Source organism: Ambystoma mexicanum, chromosome 11 (assembly GCF_040938575.1).
Source record: "Ambystoma mexicanum isolate Mex_15411 chromosome 11, UKY_AmexF1_1, whole genome shotgun sequence".
NCBI classification, from domain to species: domain Eukaryota; kingdom Metazoa; phylum Chordata; class Amphibia; order Caudata; family Ambystomatidae; genus Ambystoma; species Ambystoma mexicanum.
In genome coordinates, this window is record NC_090934.1 from 1,382,689,079 (window position 1) to 1,382,708,095 (window position 19,017).

General features: G+C 47.4%; 1 protein-coding gene across 1 annotated transcript in view; it reads right to left on the reverse strand.

The window, feature by feature from the left end:
* The window catches only part of HOMER2 (homer scaffold protein 2), a 303,905-nt gene that overhangs the window by 166,717 nt on the left and 118,171 nt on the right, over positions 1 to 19,017 (reverse strand). The gene's annotated exons all lie outside the window — the stretch shown is intronic.

The following is a 19,017-nucleotide window of genomic DNA, read 5'->3' on the forward strand; positions in this document are numbered from 1 at the left end:
CCCCATGGTCCTTCTCCGAAGGCCCATAGTGACATTTATGACCCCTTGCTCCCTTGATGCTGGAACCAAATAGCCTTGAACAGTGAGGTTAATTAATTTACCAACTACCCTCCTGTCAGTATCCAGAGTGCATCCCTTTTCCTTCGTGAAACTGTCTGTCCTCTGTGTTTCTTTACAGGGTGGGTTGTATTTTGTAGTGTGCTAGAGCTGTCTGTTGCGATAATAAATTAGATATGTTTATACAACCTTGACTGGACAGTCCCTTTTATCATTGGTAATAATTGTATTTTTGCTGTGTTGCATCTAACCAACGATCCACGAACTTGCAGAGATAAGCCTGCCGTTCCGTCCACATTACCAAAATTGGATGAGGAGGATTTTAATTGACTTGCGTTTCCAATCTTTTCAGATCCCTTCTGGTGTAGTAGAGGTGTCGGGCTGATTGAGGGTTCATAACCAGATATTCATCCCTGGACCCCTGGTGCCCCGGAAGTGGATTCGTCACAGTCACAATAGATCATGCGGCCGCTATCCGTAGACACACAAATGAATGTTAAATAGCCATGCCAGGGATTTAGGTCACACGCTACCCTTAGGCTAAACTGGTCATTGCGTAAAGTGATGAAATCTAGAAAGGCAATTCTACTGCCACACCCACAGCTTCCGCATGAATGGAGGATTACTACAAGTTTTGTAGCATCTATAATTGTGCATTCATGACAAATGACAAAAGGGAGAGGTCACAATCGCAATGCATTTAACAGCCCCGTCAGTTACACTGAACATTCAAGTCCAAAGGCGGAAGTGCGTGACAAAAGCACAGAAGGTTCCGCTTGTAGGAGAGGGGCTCTGGTTCTTCAGCTGCACTAAATGTTGCTTTACACACACCCACAAACAATAGGATTCCAATCAAGAATCCATGATGGGGATTTCTATGGAATAAAACCGACCGATTTGTAATTCATATACTTGAAAGGTTAAGCAACAAGAATTCCAAGAAAGCAATCTTCTCAAATCCTTGGAATACTGTAAGGTAGTGGTCACACTAGCGAATTCTTCCATATTTGGCCCACAGTTCCAATTCATTGACAGATCAGCTGATCCAATCACCAGTTTAAGGACTGGCTGTGTAGCTTTGGGGTGCATTTACACAGCATGAGTGCAATTGGTTTAGAAAATAACCAATCAGAAGACTCCTCACCACCAGCATGTACATGACCCTTTCTGTCTACTTCTTAGGTGGGGATTCTCCCAGTGGACGGTTACGCTGTCAGAAAGCCATGGCCCCCCAATCAAATGCCATGCGTGAATTAGTGATATGAGACTCCAGTGGTGAGCTGGTGGAGAATACTAGTGACTGGTCTGACATCTCGCAAGGACATAGGCTTTTGTGAACAGCAGCCTCTCAAAGCTCTCTCAACTTCAGCGGTTATAGAAAGTCGAACTTGTTTTGAGTGACGGAGTCATTTTCTGTACATGGAAGGAATACATATTACCAACGTGTCCCCCCCCCCTCCACCCTTGCTGCCCGCCACAATCGTCCTTTTTAGTGAATTATGATAGTTCAGTGTGCTAAAATGACTCAGCAATGGCTTTTTGTTGAACCTCTCAGGCGCTCTCAAAAGAGTGGACAATTGTATTATGTACTTTCAATCTACACATCAGGGGTAGCCAAGTTCAATAGCCCACACCTCCAGTCAGCCAAATCTGTTAATAGATGAGCCCAGAAACGGGGCGGTGGAACCCGCCCGCTCCCCGGAAAACTCAAATAACCCCTGCAGGAAACCCTACCTTATTTTCATTGTTTGCACATACACCACCAGCCTCTCCCTACCCCCCCCCCACAACACACACCCCGATGGACATGCTCTGGGACCACCACCGTTTTCCTTCCTAAGCAGTCAACGTCCAAATCTATAATGGATTCGCTAAATCGCGTCTTGATGTTAGGTGTTGAGGTTTCATGAGGACTAGATCAGCTCAATGACATTAACCACAAATGTCACAAAACGAAAATGCAAGTAAACTTTCTAAAAGCAACATGATCCACTAGTATCAAGTAACTCTCCCACCCCCCTTTCATTCTTCATGTCTTTGGTCCTCCCCCCATGGAGAGCACAACCCAAAGCCCGGGGTCATACTGGATGCCCAGCCTAAACTGTGGCCCCGAAATGAGGCAAGTCTGAATCCATCTACTTTCAGCCGCCAGTGTGATCTCGAATCTTTCCACAGAAGCCTACTCCATGTCCATAGCTGTGGTGCAGGTCCTAGTGTGCTCAAGATCACACCATCTCGGCACGCAAATACAGAATGGCCGCTTGAAACTTGAAAAAATCCAAAATGTCTTCTCTTTTTTTACAATGTTTCCTGCTCCTATTCTCCAAAAAGTTCTAGCCATATTCTAGGACTTGCATCATTTACTAATCTAACTTAACACAAATCCTGTAATATTGGGGCAACGTTCTGTAGAGTGGATCAGCAAAGGAGAAAAGCAAACATTAGTTCCACAAATAAATGTTTTCTAGATGAAGTGCTTGCCCAGGTGACCACTTCAGCACACCGGTTGCTATGCCTCAACTTTTCTATTCTACCTATGCCTCAACTAGTCCATTCTACAGGTTACCACTTCAGCACACCTGTTGCTCTGCCTCAACTACTCCATTCTACAGGTTACCACTTCAGCACACCTGTTGCTATGCCTCAACTTTTCCATTCTACCTATGCCTCAACTAGTCCATTCTACAGGTTACCACTTCAGCACACCTGTTGCTCTGCCTCAACTACTCCATTCTACAGGTTACCACTTCAGCACACCTGTTGCTCTGCCTCAACTAGTCCATTCTTCAGGTTACCACTTCAGCACACCTGTTGCTCTGCCTCAACTATTCCATTCTACAGGTTACCACTTCAGCACACCTGTTGCTATGCCTCAACTTTCCCATTCTACCTATGCCTCAACTAGTCCATTCTACAGGTTACCACTTCAGGACACCTGTTGCTCTGCCTCAACTACTCCATTCTACAGGTTACCACTTCAGCACACCTGTTGCTATACCTCAACTTTTCCATTCTACCTATGCCTCAACTAGTCCATTCTACAGGTTACCACTTCAGCACACCTGTTGCTCTGCCTCAACTATTCCATTCTACAGGTTACCACTTCAGCACACCTGTTGCTATGCCTCAACTTTCCCATTCTACCTATGCCTCAACTAGTCCATTCTACAGGTTACCACTTCAGGACACCTGTTGCTCTGCCTCAACTACTCCATTCTACAGGTTACCACTTCAGCACACCTGTTGCTATACCTCAACTTTTCCATTCTACCTATGCCTCAACTATTCCATTGTACAGGTTACCACTTCAGCACACCTGTTGCTATGCCTCAACTTTTCCATTCTACCTATGCCTCAACTAGTCCATTCTACAGGTTACCACTTCAGCACGCCTGTTGCTATGCCTCAACTTTTCCATTCTACCTATGCCTCAACTATTCCATTCTACAGGTTACCACTTCACCACTTACCACACCTGTTGCTATGCCTCAACTTTTCCATTCTACCTATGCCTCAACTATTCCATTCTACAGGTTACCACTTCAGCTCACCTGTTGTTGTGCCTCAACTACTCCATTCTACAGGTTACCACTTCAGCAGCTCACCGGTTGCTGTGCCTCAACTACTCCATTCTACAGGTTACCACTTCAGCACACCTGTTGCTGTGCCTCAACTACTCCATTCTACAGGTTACCACTTCAGCACGCCTTGTTGCTACAGGGTAGCACTTCAGCACACGTGTTGCTATGCATCAGGCAGGGGTGTTGCTAGGGCTGATAGTGTTGTGTTGTACCACGATCAGGCACTAGTTTACCAGTTATGTCCATGCAAAGAGGGTACCAATATTCATGTGAACCCGGTACTCATTACTGATTCAAGAAAGACCTGGTAGTATGCCCATTTCGGTCTAAAAAAACATTTACCATGACTCGACAGGCATTGAGACACATTCACCCCTTGGGGCATCTGGCCACGGAGAACAGTTACCCAATCAATGGTACTCCTTTTCCTCAACCTCTGAAGAATGAAGGGCCGAGTGGACCAGCCAGAATTTGAAACGGACCACCTGTTCAAACACAGATCCCTGTAGTGGATGCATTAATCCTAGGGTGACCAGATTTAAAAAAAAAATTTTTTTTTAAAAAAAGGGGGGGACAGGTCAAAGAAATAAAAGTAGGACTAGCGTTAATATAAATAAAACTGTAGTCCTACTTCTATGTCGCTGGCCTGTTGCGGGGGGGGCAGGGCAGGGATGGTGTGTGCTCACAGGCACACTCCTCTCATTGGAGTCGAGTACCTGGGAGGGTAAGGGGGAGGAAATGTCATGCGCCGGGGAAACTGGAAACAACTTGCGCACTGGCGAATGTATCGCGGGTTCCGCCGCCATTAACATCCCGGCACGTTACCTTGCAACATGCATCACCGGGCGATTCTCTTCACAGGGACCGCTGGGAGGTACTTTACACCCTCACTCCCAGTGGCCGTTGCGTTGCAACCGTTCCCACTTGCTAGACTCTGGTTAATGTGATGTGTGTTTTCTTTTCTTCGCTTCACACCAAAGCCTTTCTTTGCCTGCGGATTCTCTCGTTCTGCCTTGCCTCTTGCTGCTGGTTTAGTTTTGGATGTTTTGATTTCCCTTTCCCTTCTTTCGCCCGCTCCTCCCTTACGTACCTTTTCTTCCTACTCTTTTCTTTCGGCAGCCTTCCTTCCTTGTTGTATGCTGCCTTTTTCCATTTTGGATTTTCCCTCTCTTTTGCATGGGGCTCAAATAGTGCTTCCGGCGTGGGATTCCATTCTGCATTCACGCCTCCTTCTCCATTTCCTTAAGAACTGCTCTGGAGAGGATTCAAGCTACGTCAAGAGGTTTTTTTTTAGCCTGGTGCTTTTTCCCCCTCCTTTTCTCCTTCCCCCGGGATAGGAGCCACGGGTCTGGTGTTTCGCCAGCGGTCACGGTGGCTTCTCCTCGAGGGAGGCTCCAGCCACAAAAGAAAGAAAAGGATTACCGGTCAAGAAGAAATCTGACTGCTGACCTATCTGCAATTTACAATCAGGTGAGGAGGAAGGTGAAGGGTGTGGGTCTGTGGAACTCGGAGAGCCAAAGAACCCAGACAGGAGTCTGGAAATTGACAGTTTGCAACGCCCAAGGATCACGATGGCCACTGCTGAGCAAGTCTAGGAACTCTGGGCTGCAACACAAGGACTGTCTCAGGAGTTACAGACAGTTAAGGCAGAAAACGTAGAGTTAAAGCAACTTGTCACAGCTTGAGAACCACCTACTCAGGAACTACCCCTAATGGCTCTTTCCTATGGGAAATTTGATGGTACTCCAAAGAAGTTCAAGGAGTTTCTAGAAGCCTGTACTGTTTAACTTTAGACCCTGTGCTTTTGTTACTGATCAGTCTAAAGTGAGATTCCTGATCTCCAATATGACAGGAAATGCACTCGCTTGGGCGACTTTAGTTACAAGCGCTAGTCCTTTGCTAAATGACTTTGGGGGTTTTCAGACCCTTCTTAAACAGACATTTAAGCGACCTGAATTGACATTTACAGCTTGCGAGGACTTGTTGGATGTTCGACAAGGTTCTTTAGATCTCTTTTCTTACATCACTACCTTTAAGACTTTGGCTGTGAGGGCTGGTTGGCCTGAACCAGCTCAGTATGCAATATTTCGAAGGGGCTTAAAGGAAGAAATAAAGAACGAGTTGGCTCGATCTCCAAGACCCCCTACATTCACTGACCTGTTGTTCGCAGTACTACAGATCGAGTACCGGATTCAAGAAAGACGTACTGAAAGGAGAAGACACCGAAGCGGAACAACATTTGGGGAAATTCCTTCAACCACTACCCACTACCCTTCACAAAATAAGGAAGAACCAATGCAGATAGGAACCACAAGGGCACCGCTTTCCGCAGAGGAAAGAAGACACAGGAGGGAGAAGGGTTTATGTGCCTATTGTGGTTCTGACCAACACTTACTCAAGGACTGCTCAGAGTTGCCGAATAAACAGCAGGGAAATGAGCACCCTCAGGCCAAGTAGGGACGGGTAGCCGAGGGAAGATATTTACCAGTTTCAGTCCCTATGTATCGATTTCCATCTCTGCTACGGAGAGGAACGAAGATTCCAGACTGATGGTGGTCTCAGTTCTCATGAACATCAACAACAGTCCAGTAGAATCATGAGCTTTACTGGATTGCGGGGCTGCCGGTAACCTTGTCGACACCTTATGGGAAAACCAAGTAGGATTACGCAGACTCTCTCGCAAAGAAGGACAGAAGGTGGAAGGAGTGGATGGATCCCCACTCTCTTCAGGTCTCATCACCCAAACTATGGAAGATTTGCAAGTTAACATATTTCAGCATACTGAAATCCTGAGGTTTGACATCATATGAGCTGCCCATTTCCCCATCATTCTGGGAATCACCTGGCTTCGCAAACATAACCCTCGCATCGATTGGCTCACCAACCAGCTATGCTTCAAATCCAATTATTGTAAACAGAATTGTCTTTCACAAATCCACTACAGCAAGGTTCAGGCAGTTGAGACGGCTGCAGGCGAAAACATGGTGTTCATGTCTTACCTACGTATTGTAGGCCTTTTCATCGCGTCTTTCAAGAGATGAAACCAGCTACTTTACCCCCGCATGGACCGGAGGACTGCACTATTGAACTGGAACCCAATGCCTTGGTACCCTTCGGTAGGATGTTCTCATTCAGAACGCCAAATCTTCTGCAGGGGCCTCTCTCTTTTTTATCTCTAAGAAAGATTCATTAGAGCTGCGTCCATGTATAGACTACAGAGGTCTGAACAAGGTTACAGTACATGATCGATACCCTATGCCTTTAATCAGAGACATAATTGAGGCAGTGCAAGGCGCCCAAGTCTTTACTAAGCTGGATCTTCGTAACGCCTATCACTTACTTAGGGTGGCCAAAGGGGATGAGTGGAAGACAGCATTTCGTACTCCATTCGGTCTATTTGAGTATAGAGTGATGCCGTTTGGACTGGTCAATGCGCCCGCTATCTTCCAAAGATTTATGGATCGGATGTTCTCTGCTCTGTTTATTTCAGTCATTGTCTATTTGGATTATATCTTGATCTACTCATCCAACGAGGCAGATCACACAACACATGTAGCGGAGGTCCTGGACCGATTACAGACCAATCACCTATTCGCGAAACCGGAGAAGTGTGTATTTGCGGCTTCTTCAATACCATACTTGGGATTTATACTCTCCACGGAAGGCATTTCCATGGACCGGGCAAGGTGTCAGCCATCCTTGAATGGCCTGCCCCATCATCTGTAAAGGAAGTTCAAAGGTTCCTGGGCTTATCAAGTTTTTACAGACGTTTCATTTCCGGATTCTCAAAAATCGTACTCCCTATCACTTCATTGTTAAATAAGAATACAGGGCCTTTTAATTGGTCCAGATAAGCAGACTCGGCATTCCGCCAACTTAAAAGACTCTTCTATTCAGCTCCCATTCTACAACAGCTCAATCAAGATAAGCCATTTGTGGTAGAAACGGATGCAGCTGACTGCCATCGGTGCGGCTCTCCTTCAAGAAGAAGATGGAAGAGAATACCCAATTGCTTACCTCTTCAGAACACTTTCTCCAAGTCAGTTGAATTACTCCGTGTTAGAGAAAGAATTGCTGGCTATGAAACAGGCATGTGAAGAGTGGCGTCACTTATTAGGGGCAAGACATGCTTTCGTACTCGGAACGGATCACAAAAACCTTCAGGTGTTACAGGCTATGGAGTGTACCAACTCCTTTCAAGCCCGTTCGGCCCACTTCTTCGCCCAGTACAAATTTACGATTACCTACATGCCCGGTTCCAAGAACATTCTGGCAGATGCCCTTTCTAGGAAGGACAAAAGGCTATTCAACCGACTCCAACCCAAGGAACTGATGTTGCCCAATGTTAAAATTTTGGCCCAGGTCAATACCTTTTTGCAACAAATTAAAGACGCTTTAATCCCTGGCAGTAACACACTCATGGTACCCCCTGGGAAAGAATATCTGATGAAGGATGGACTATGGTTCTATCAGGATCCGAACTATGTGCCTACAGATGCATCAAGAAAAAAGAGTCATCGGTTGGTGTCATGATCATATCACTGCAGGGCACAGAGGCAGATCCGCGATGACAGAACTAATAGGAAGATCTTTCTTTTGGCCACTTTGAGAAAGGACATGAAATCCTATGTAGAGGCTTGTCCGGTGTGTGCCATGTCTAAACATCAACCCGGAAAACCTTTCGGGTTTCTCACAGAAGCAGAAGTACCCTCATGCCCTTGGGAACTAATTTCTATGGATTTCGTGGTGGAATTGCCAGATTCAGAATCCTGTACCTGTATTATGGTTCGGGCGGACACCCTTACCAAGATGGCACACTTTCTCCATTACCAGAGTTACCATCTGCAGTTACCATGGCAGAAGTATTTGTTAAGGACATCTTCAGGTTACATAGACTCCCCGACAAAATCATTTCTGATCGGGTTAGTCAGTATGTGTCTAAATTTTGGAAGGCTCTTTGCAGTCGTCTTGGCATTGAACAAGCCTTGTCGTCCGGATTCCACCCTCAAACTAACGGACAGACAGAATGGCTCAATGCCTCATTAGAGCAGTACTTGAGATGTTATGCCAACCAAAACCAAGACAATTGGGTGAGGCTACCACCCACTGCCGAATTCACATATAGCAACTCCAGACATTTGGCTATTGCCATGTCTCCTTTTTTTTTAAACTATGGCTTACATCCCGTTCCATTTTCCCAATGATCCCCAAACCTAGCGGTTTACCTGCCACTGAATCTGTTCTGTCCACGCTCTCTGAGGTGCAGAAAACTGCTATATTCAATCTGAAAGCTAGCCAGATCGGATACAAGACACAAGCGGATAAACACCGCAAAGATTATCCGGATTGGGCACCTGGCTCCAAGGTCTGGTTGTCTACTAAATTTCTCCCTCAATGGGTTTGTCCATTGAAGCTTTCTCCACGTTTTTTGGGTCCCTATGCCATAGTGTCTAGGATTAATCCATCAGCCTACAAATTAAAACTACCCTCTACCCTCAGTTGGATTCACCCAGTTTTCCATTCTTCTCTTCTCAAACCCAATGTCTCAGATTCTACCCTTACAACCAGATCGAATCCGCCCACCACCAAGTATACTGACGCATCGGAATTAGGGATGTCTAGGATCCGTGACTCTCGTTATTACCGAGGACGTTTGGAGTATCTGATTTTCCTGGAAGGGGTATCCCGAGTCAGAGGACTCCTGGGAACCTGCTTCTTTTGTACATGCCCCTAGATTGCTTAACAGATTCCATCGGTTGCATCCTGGTAAACTGGGGTTCCCCGGCCCTGAAGGGGGGCATGCTGTGATGCGCCGGGGAAACTGGAGACTACTCCCGCACTGGCGAATGTATCACGGGTTCCGCTGCCATTAACATCCCGGCACGTTACCTTGCAACGTGCATTACCGGGCTAGTCTCTTCACAGTGACCGCTGGGAGGTACTTTACACCCTCACTCTCAGTTGCCGTTGCGTTGCAACCGTTCCATCTTGCTAGGCTCTGGTTAATGCGCTGTGTGTTTTCGTTTCTTCGCTTCACACCGAAGCCTTTCTTTCCCTGCGGATTCTCTCGTTCTGCCTTGCCTCTTACTGCTGGTTTAGTTTTGGATGTTTTGATTTCCCTTTCCCTTCTTTCACCCGCTCCTGCCTTACGTACCTTTTCTTGCTACTCTTTGCTTTCGGCAGCCTTCCTTCCTTTTTTTTGTTGTATGCTGCCTTTTTACATTTTGGATTTTCCCTCTCTTTTGCAAGGGGATCAAACGGTGCGTCCGGCGTGGGATTCCATTCTGCATTCACGCCGCCTTCTCCATTTCCTAAAGAACTGCTCTGGAGAGGATTCAAGCTACGTCAAGAGGTTTTTTTTTTAGCTTGGTGCTTTTTCCCCTCCTTTTCACCTTCTCCCAGGATAGGACCCATGGGTCTGCTGTTTCGCCAGCGGTCACAGTGGCTTCTCCTCGAGGGAGGCTCCAGCCACAAAAGAAAGAAAAGGATTACCGGTCAAGAAGAAATCTGACTGCTGACCTATCTGCAATTTATGAATCAGGTGAGGAGGAAGGTGAAAGGTGTGGGTCTGTGGAACTCGGAGAGCCAAAGAAGCCAGACAGGAGTCTGGAAATTGACAGGAAATGGGGCCATGAAAGGCGCTGTTAGAGGTACGCCGGGAACCGATTTCAGGATTTCGAAATCTGGTCCCGGCAAAACCCAGACAGGGTTTACAAAATATAACTCCCGTGATGAAGGGTCATTTCCCCGGACTACCCCTGGAAATCCGGGACATCTGGTCACCCCAATTAATCCTCCAAGCCACAGACCAGGTTATTTGAGCAGCACTCACGCCTTACCATTTCACTCTGGGACAATTTAGGCAACTGCTCTACTCAGTCATTGCCTACAAGTTCCATGCATACCTCAAAACCTCCAACCAAGCAAGGCCCCCAAGTTGCAAAATAGAATACCACACATACCTATGTACAGGTGGAGGTGGAGGGCCGTTTCAGCAGAAATTATCGTACATTTTACAGGTTTTGGAATTTTAGCGCAAGCTCCCCGACAAACTTGAGATTCAGCCTTGAACTCTTTTGAAACCTTGCATTGCACTGGTTCCATCCCGACCTCCAGCACTACCCTGCACCCAGTGAGCAGGCAGCAAATCAAGAGGAAGAGGCGTAGCTAGGTGTCGACTCCGTGAATAGGTAGGTGTTGTGGGAGTCCGTGAGAAGGGACGGGTACTTGGAGATACTAGAAGTGCGTCACGATGGTAGATGTGGCAAGAGTCCGGTGCGGCCTGAACTGGGATCGGGCAAGACCATTTTCTTTAGGGCTGGGTGCCACACAGGGGCATGGCAGGCTCTCACTTCGTATAGCCCGTTCTAGAAAGCTTTAGCAGGCTTTCTGGTTGGCCGGCAACTGTATGTACCCTGGGTGGCAACCCTGGACGGTATGTTCCTGCTATTTACGAACAATGCAGTGGGTGCCAGTAGGAAAGATCGCCACTCATAAGCTACTAGGCACTTTTCATACTTACTGCACCTGCAAAAAGCTGGTCATTAAGGAGAAGCAAAGGCAAAAGAGATGGGACCAGCCAAATGCCCCAGGTGGAGTTTTTGTATAAATTAAAACAAATTTAATGGTAGTATCTCACTTTCACTACCTGGGCAACGATTCCATACGAAAGCGCAGTGAGACCTCAGGTGAAAAGGAGTACAAATGAATTGGAGCCATCTGCTGACAGGATCGCAATGCTCAATAGGACGTTTGGGAGCAATTCCTCTGCATAGACAGGGGGTCTGCACCCTTAGGCTCTCCAGACACTTTCGACTACAACTCCCATCAGTTCTAGGCATCATGGGAATTTTAGTCCAAAACATCTGGCGACAGGTGTTGCAGACCTCTGACATAGACCATTGATGTCCATCAGTGGAAGTCGCTCCCTGCGGCTGTATGTGATGCCGATGTCTGGGGCTATGCACCACGTGCCTCAGAGACTCAAGCTGAAAAGGGCTTCAGAAGCCTCAGACAGAGTCCTTCATCTAGAGACCGGGCCTATATCCTCTCGCCGATGGCATTGGAAACAGGACAACTGCATATAGGATAAGGATGGGGGGTAGCTCGGAGGCCAGAGTACACAAAGACTGAGTGAGGTTGGATGCTTGTAGGAAGATGCTGCGGATGGCTGGGCTGAAGAGGACGTTATACGCCTTTTACTTTGGAGTCTCCAAGTTTTGGAGTCTCCAAGTATGAGTAAGATGAGAGGCAATGATGGGCCAACCAGACAAATGCCCCACCCATGCTGTCCGGGGATTTGAAACCTAATGCTATACGGGGACTTCTGTGGAGGTTACGTGGCCTCAGAAACCTAATGCCGTATGGGGACTTCTGATGAGGCTTACGTGGCCTCGGAAACCTAATGCCTATGGGGACTTCTGATGAGGCTTACGTGGCCTCGGAAACCTAATGCCGTATGGGGACTTCTGATGAGGCTTACGTGGCCTCGGAAACCTAATGCCGTATGGGGACTTCTGATGAGGCTTATGTGGCCTCGGAAACCTAATGCCGTATGGGGACTTCTGATGAGGCTTACGTGGCCTCGGAAACCTAATGCCGTATGGGGACTTCTGATGAGGCTTACGTGGCCTCGGAAACCTAATGCCGTATGGGGACTTCTGATGAGGCGTATGTGGCCTCGGAAACCTAATGCCGTATGGGACTTCTGATGAGGCTTATGTGGCCTCGGAAACCTAATGCCGTATGGGGACTTCTGTGGAGGCTTACGTGGCCTCGGAAACCTAATGCCGTATGGGGACTTCTGTGGAGGCTTACGTGGCCTCGGAAACCTAATGCCGTATGGGGACTTCTGTGGAGGCTTACGTGGCCTCGGAAACCTAATGCAGTATGGGGACTTCTGTGGAAGCTTACGTGGCCTCAGAAACCTAATGCAGTATGGGGACTTCTGTGGAAGCTTACGTGGCCTCAGAAACCTAATGCCGTATGGGGACTTCTGTGGAAGCTTACGTGGCCTCAGAAACCTAATGCCGTATGGGGACTTCTGTGGAAGCTTACGTGGCCTCAGAAACCTAATGCCGTATGGGGACTTCTGATGAGGCTTATGTGGCGTCAGAAACCTAATGCCGTATGGGGACTTCTGATGAGGCTTATGTGGCGTCAGAAACCTAATGCCGTATGGGGACTTACGTGGAGGTTTACGTGGCCTCAAGCATACGAAAGCTGGTCAGGAAGCCATTAATGCCGTTTTGCCTCCCTCTAGACAACCAAACTACTGAGCAGGTAAAGGCGCATAGGGCTAGACAGAATAGCATAGGTGCATCTACTAGTAGTCACGCTTATGTACCCATCGGCAAGCAGAGGCGTTGCTAGGGGGGGGGGGGGGGCTAAAGGGGCTGTAGCCCCAGGTCTTTTGGTTGTAGCCCTGGATAGAATCCCAGGAGCTACAACTAAAAGGCTAGCCTAGCCCCCAGTCCTGACATTTCCGACATTAGCGTAGCCCCGGGTCTTTTCCAGACCTACCAACACCCCTGTCTGCAAGTATTCTATGACAGCAAGAAGGGGCTCGGAACCCGTGTACAAGAAACAAAATAAGAACATGCAAGGGTGCCATGGAAGACTGCAGGGCCGGCCAATAAAGTAGAAAGTGAGGGAAGTAGTGGCCCCCAATTTCGCTGCAGTCAAGCACGAAAGAGGGGGAGGGGGGCATCGATCCCTAGATTTACAGGCCTTGCTAAAAGAGGGAAGGGACAAGGGAGTTTTAGGGGTTTTTGTATTGTTCATCTCTTAGAATGCATAGGTCCCATTTTATATATAGTTAACACATTAGATTTGTGATGCATTTTTCTATGATGTATTGTGTAATGTGGCAATTGCTTTTGTTACACATTAAAGTGTTGATGGGTGAAAAGCAGCAAGAAAGAGGGGGACACGCAAGGACGCATTTATGGATGGGGAAATAGATTAAGCAATACAAAGTGGGAGTGGGGTGTGGGGGGCAAAGAGGGAAAGTAGGACTTGAGAAACAGTGCCCGATAGACTAGGACAATGGAGGACTGTCTCAAAGCCCTTTCCCTTGCTTCTCTAGCGCTGTATGGCACACGGTGGCACTTCTAGGTGGCAAAAACAAAAACAGCAAGTTAAGTTGCACGCATGCACACCGGGAAGAAAAAGTCAAACGACCCATACATCAACCCTAAAGAACATATGCAGAGACACTTTAGCCAAGTTAGCCAAGTTGGTTTAGTCACCCTCCCTCATCTCTCCCCCCATCTCTGCACGTGCACGTTCTGAACGCTCACAAGGCCTAGTAGGACCACCTCTCTCCTGCATTGCCATGTTGCCTTTCATTCCCATGTTCCCTGCCCGTTGCTCTGTGGGCGCTTCCAAACACAATTTACTTGCTCAATAAATAAATGAAACCAAAAAAAGGCATCAAAAGGCATCAAACGCGGAAGAGATAGAGGAGGGTGGACCACTTTGCCCCAGTCATATCCTCAGATGACAGCGATGTCTTGCACATGAAGGGACGGGTAGCGCTAAAAAGGAGAGGCAGAATCTCAAAAAACAGGAAGCAATAGTTTCTTCTAGGTTTAAGTTTGCTGAGATGCTGTGCCCCTCAGGCTGGCATGCGGCTTGATTAGATGGAGCAGCTGGAGAGAACGATGGTCTCCATCCCAAAACCGGTTGGTTTACATTGGTTCCCTCTTTGGAGACGCATCAGCGCTTTTGTTAGGCGACGGGAGATGGTGGGGAATAGCCACACCTGGTTTACGTTGGTTCCCTCTTTGGAGACGCTTTTGTTAGGCGGCGGGAGATGGTGGGGAATAGCCACACCTGGTTTACGTTGGTTCCCTCTTTGGAGACGCTTTTGTTAGGCGACGGGAGATGGTGGGGAATAGCCACACCTGTGAAGGCTGGGCTTGGGTGTAGCCTCACTTGTGAGGGTGTCCTTGCTGCTGTGGATTTGGTCCTTCTCACATGCTGCCGGACGGGTCCCTAGATATTGCTGTTTGACTGAACTAGAATTTGCCAGACTCGGAAGACCACCACGAAAAGTCTGGGGAGGGCAGACAAGCAACCCTTTGCACCTCGACACATGCTTGTGATTAAGAGTTGGGAGTCTGCCAGGAAGTCTCCAGAGTCCATGGAGTTGGGATCATGGCGATCCCTGAACCCCTAGATTTGTACAGAAAACAAATCAGAACCACAATCCTTAAAAAAAAATGGTTTTAAAAAAATAGCTACACAAAGACTATATATACATCGATTTGTGAAATCAGATACAAATCACACTACTTGCACACCAGGAAGGATTTTTTTTAAAGATAAGGAACCGCCCGGTCTCAGTTAGAAACAATAGTTTTCCATTTAGATTTTTTTTTTTTAAAAAATAATCTGAAAGCATTGCAGCGTCGAGCCATACCCAGGCAGGACACTAAAAAATAAATAATAAAAAAATCACTTTAAAAGTAGGAATAAACATTGAAGATGTTGCATGGACCCATAGACCTAGTATTTGTTCTAGGTCTGTGGGCCGTGTCTTCTGCCCCCTGCCCCCACCCATGAACCTCTTGACCCATGTTAGACTGGGGGGAGGGGAATAGTATTTTCAGTGGTAGATGTCCATGATACACCCACGGCAGCAAAGTAGTAAGAGAAAAGGAAGGTGTGTCAAAGAGATGCTAAATGGTTTATCTTCTGCAGGTTATCTTCAACCTCCCCCCCACCCCACGCATTATCTTGGCGTCTCGATTTGTGTTCCCGGGCCTATACCCTCAATAGGCTGAACCCAGACTCTGCCTGGCACTAGCCCATTTGTTCTCCGGCCCATTTGTTTAAGCTTTTCTTTGCAGTAAAAATAAAAAAAATATTGAGCAAATGGGCCTCAAACAAATTTTCTTGAGGAAACATCATAGAACCCTCTGCCTTAGGGGTGCATTAATGGCTCCAATACGTTTCAAGCCTTGCCGTGGTGGTTCACCCCACAGATCTGACGTCTGCGCCAGTTCCACCTATCCAATATGGTACACGCGTTAAAGAACGGTACGTCATTTCAAGCCACTCGAGCAAACGTCTGCTATTGCTCGAGAGGCCCTTGCACCTTAATCTGGGGCTTTCCTCGGACCCACGCGGTGGAATTTGCAACACATTATATTGTTTAATAGTCTTCCAGCCACAATCAGCCACTGCCCCCATTTAAACCTTGCAACACGTAGCAAACTAAACCCTTGGGGAGAAACTTCCCCTCAAGGCACTCACCATCCAATGTGGAGTTCGGTTGTGGCAATGTTGAATCTTTCTACCACTTTAGCTGAAAACCAGTCATCAAGAGGGCTCTTGGTCCCTCATGGCAACGCAGGAGCAACACGTCACTGAGTCAAGCCAGCCCTACGAAGTATGAGCAGCGGTGCAACGTACGACAATCTCCCCTACCACCATAAAAGACAGTGGCCCTCATTACAAGTCAGGTGGTGGACCATGGTGCTATTAGCACCATGGTCCATGCCGGATTCCGCTATGGTGGATGGCGGAATTACCGCCCCATTCCAAGGTGAGTGGGGCGGTAATTCCCCATTCACCATTTGCCCTTCCCCATTTTTGCCCCATAAGGCATAATGGGGATGGGGAAGGCGCTAATTACGGTGCCGTAATTAGCACCAAGATCACTTAGCGCCTTGGACTTTAACGCCTGCAAAAAGCAGGCGTTAAAGTGTGAATCAGGCGTTAAGGGTTAAGGGCGCTGACGGCGCCGTTAAACCCTTAACGCCTGACTTGTAATGAGGGCCAGTGTTGCCAAGAAAAATGTTGATTTTTTATTTATTTTTTTAAACACCCTGGAGTCCTTATTCGGGAATCCAATAGCCTCTGTAATCAATCTTTGGCTAGCTTACTCCGAATATAGTCTGCCACTTCCATTCATGTTCTCTTAAAACAGGTTTCCAGAATTGTATTGTTTCAATGAATCCCAGCGTGGATTGTACTTAGTTTCCCAGCATGCATCACTCTGCAAGCCTTCAATGAACGTGAGATTTTGAAAGATCGTAGTTTGCCAGCATCAAGTATTCAAATGCCTTCATTTTAGACCCGAGGGCTTTGCGTCCCAACACGCAGCAGCTACCTCACTCACAAATGTTAGCATGAAAGATCCGGAACCCTCGGTTCACTACCATTGATCTTCGATCACCATGTGGAGGGTTTTTGCATGGTTCTCCCACCCTCATTTCTACACCTCTCATCCCTCAGTCTTCGTTCCCTTCAGAGGGAGTTCAGCTCTTCCTATTGGGTCCTGTGGCTTCCTTGCCATTAACTTTTGTATCCAAAACTCTTGACCAGTTTCTGAAGACTAGATCAGAGTCCATTCTTGGCCACACCTTTTGAAGGGGGTTTGCAGCTGCGCTCCCTCTTCCATACCGGTGCCACGGACTGCTCATGAGTTGCATTCGCCTTCGTGCTGTCAGTGAGTGCCCCCGGGAGATTCTTTGCATCGGGGTCTCCTTCGTCATAACCAGTGTTGGCGTCAGTAGCTCAATGTCTCATTCCGCAGCTCTCGGCCCTGCCTCAGATCGAACTTGGTCTAGTAAGGTTGCGCCTCCTCCCAGCTGGAGTGGATTTCATACGTTTGACGAACTGAAATAGCGCTCGTCTGGCACCCTAGAAACTTATCGACATTAGGGGATCAGTTGCAATTTAAGAAGGAACTTAGCCATTTGGCTTGGGCATCCTTTGATGGATATCAACAATATTATTTTCCTTGTTTAAAAGCTCATATATTTGTACGATTGTAGAACTGAAGAGAAAAAGAATAAAGAGATCGAAGGGCAAGAGGTCATATGTTCCAGTATTTGGGAGCCAGAACGCAAGTGCAGAAGCAGGACTGAGCACACCGGGGGAGGAAGAGGCGAGGGGTTGGGAGGAGACTCGGTCCGTCAAGAACTGGCAGCATGATTGGAGTGTACGGGAAGGAGAATAACCAGAATTAAGGTAGAAACAAAGAGGTAGGAGCCAGGCCTTGAAGACAACATAAAAGGGAGTGAGATAGACGAGATTCAAAAGTCAGCAAAAAGAAAGAAAATAGTCAAGGATATACACAGACTGTCATGAACCACCGATTACGTCCATTCTGGACTTCGTGGTCCATGATGCAGCGAGGTCTGAACTCCGTGATCCTTCCAACATGGCCGTCAATTTCGAAATGCTGCTTACCAGCCCTTGCGCATTACATTCAACTTCCTACTAAACAGCCACGCCTCCGCGGCTCTGCGCGTCTTAACGCTACTGCTTGGAGTAGTCAGACGTATGTTGCTGGAGTCCGCTCGGTGCTCCCTTTCGAGTCCTTGTTCCCATCTTCCTGATTATATTTCCAGTTTGTTCCCTTTTCTCACCCTACCTACTTTCCGCACTTCATTTCCTGGATCCTTTCTGTACTCGGTCCTATGACGTTTTCCGTAGCTCCGAGTTAGGACACTGTACCCTTCCTGGTTCCCGGTGCTGGATGTTTGAACGCTACCCAGCGTAGGACATTGTAAGCCTCACGCTGGAATCCGAAGACCCGCACACAGGCCTGTATAAATCCCGGACTGTACAAAAGAAGAAAGTCACTTCCAAGAAGGTTGCAAGTAAAGAGAAACAGGTGAGAAGGGGAGAGACTTGTGACACAGACTCCTGCGGAAAGACAGAACAGCGGATTGATAAATGGAGCCAAGAGGAGGCAGATGATTAGCAGGGAGACCGAGAAGAGAATACAGTAGACCAGCAGAGGGAAGAAGACAAAGGCAGAGATCATAGGTTTGGCAGCTTGGGAAAGGGAACACACTTTCTGAATGCTAAACTAATGGAAGGGACAAGATCTAGCAACAGCAGAAATGCGTAGGCGGAAAAAAGTGAGGTGTCATCGATTACACCCAGATTACAAGCAGAAGAAGATATTAGAGGAAGCAGAGGGGAGTGTTGGTGGGAGATGGAAACAGGAGTCAATGGAGGTGGAATAGTTTAAGCAGGGAAGAGGACTACCACCATTTATAAAGGTTTGCGGTGAATGAAATTAGCCGGCAGCCAAACAGCAAGTACGCAGAAAGTAGAACAAAGAAAATATTTAGGATTCCTGGAAATTGAAGTGGTGAGTAAAACTAAAGAAATGAGAATGAAGAAATTGAGTAAAGGAGGGAAAAATGTGGCAAGGGCAGACCCACCAATCCCTCCCCCATTGAGGAACCCCATAGTGTATACAGCAGGGATCTGCAAACTTTGGCTTTTCAGAGGTTTTGCACTACGGCTTCCCTGATCCATCACCACCACTGACTATGCCGGATAAGGCTGATGGGAATTGTAGTCCAAAGCATCTGGCGAGTGTTACGCTCACCTGGTATCCACAGGGATG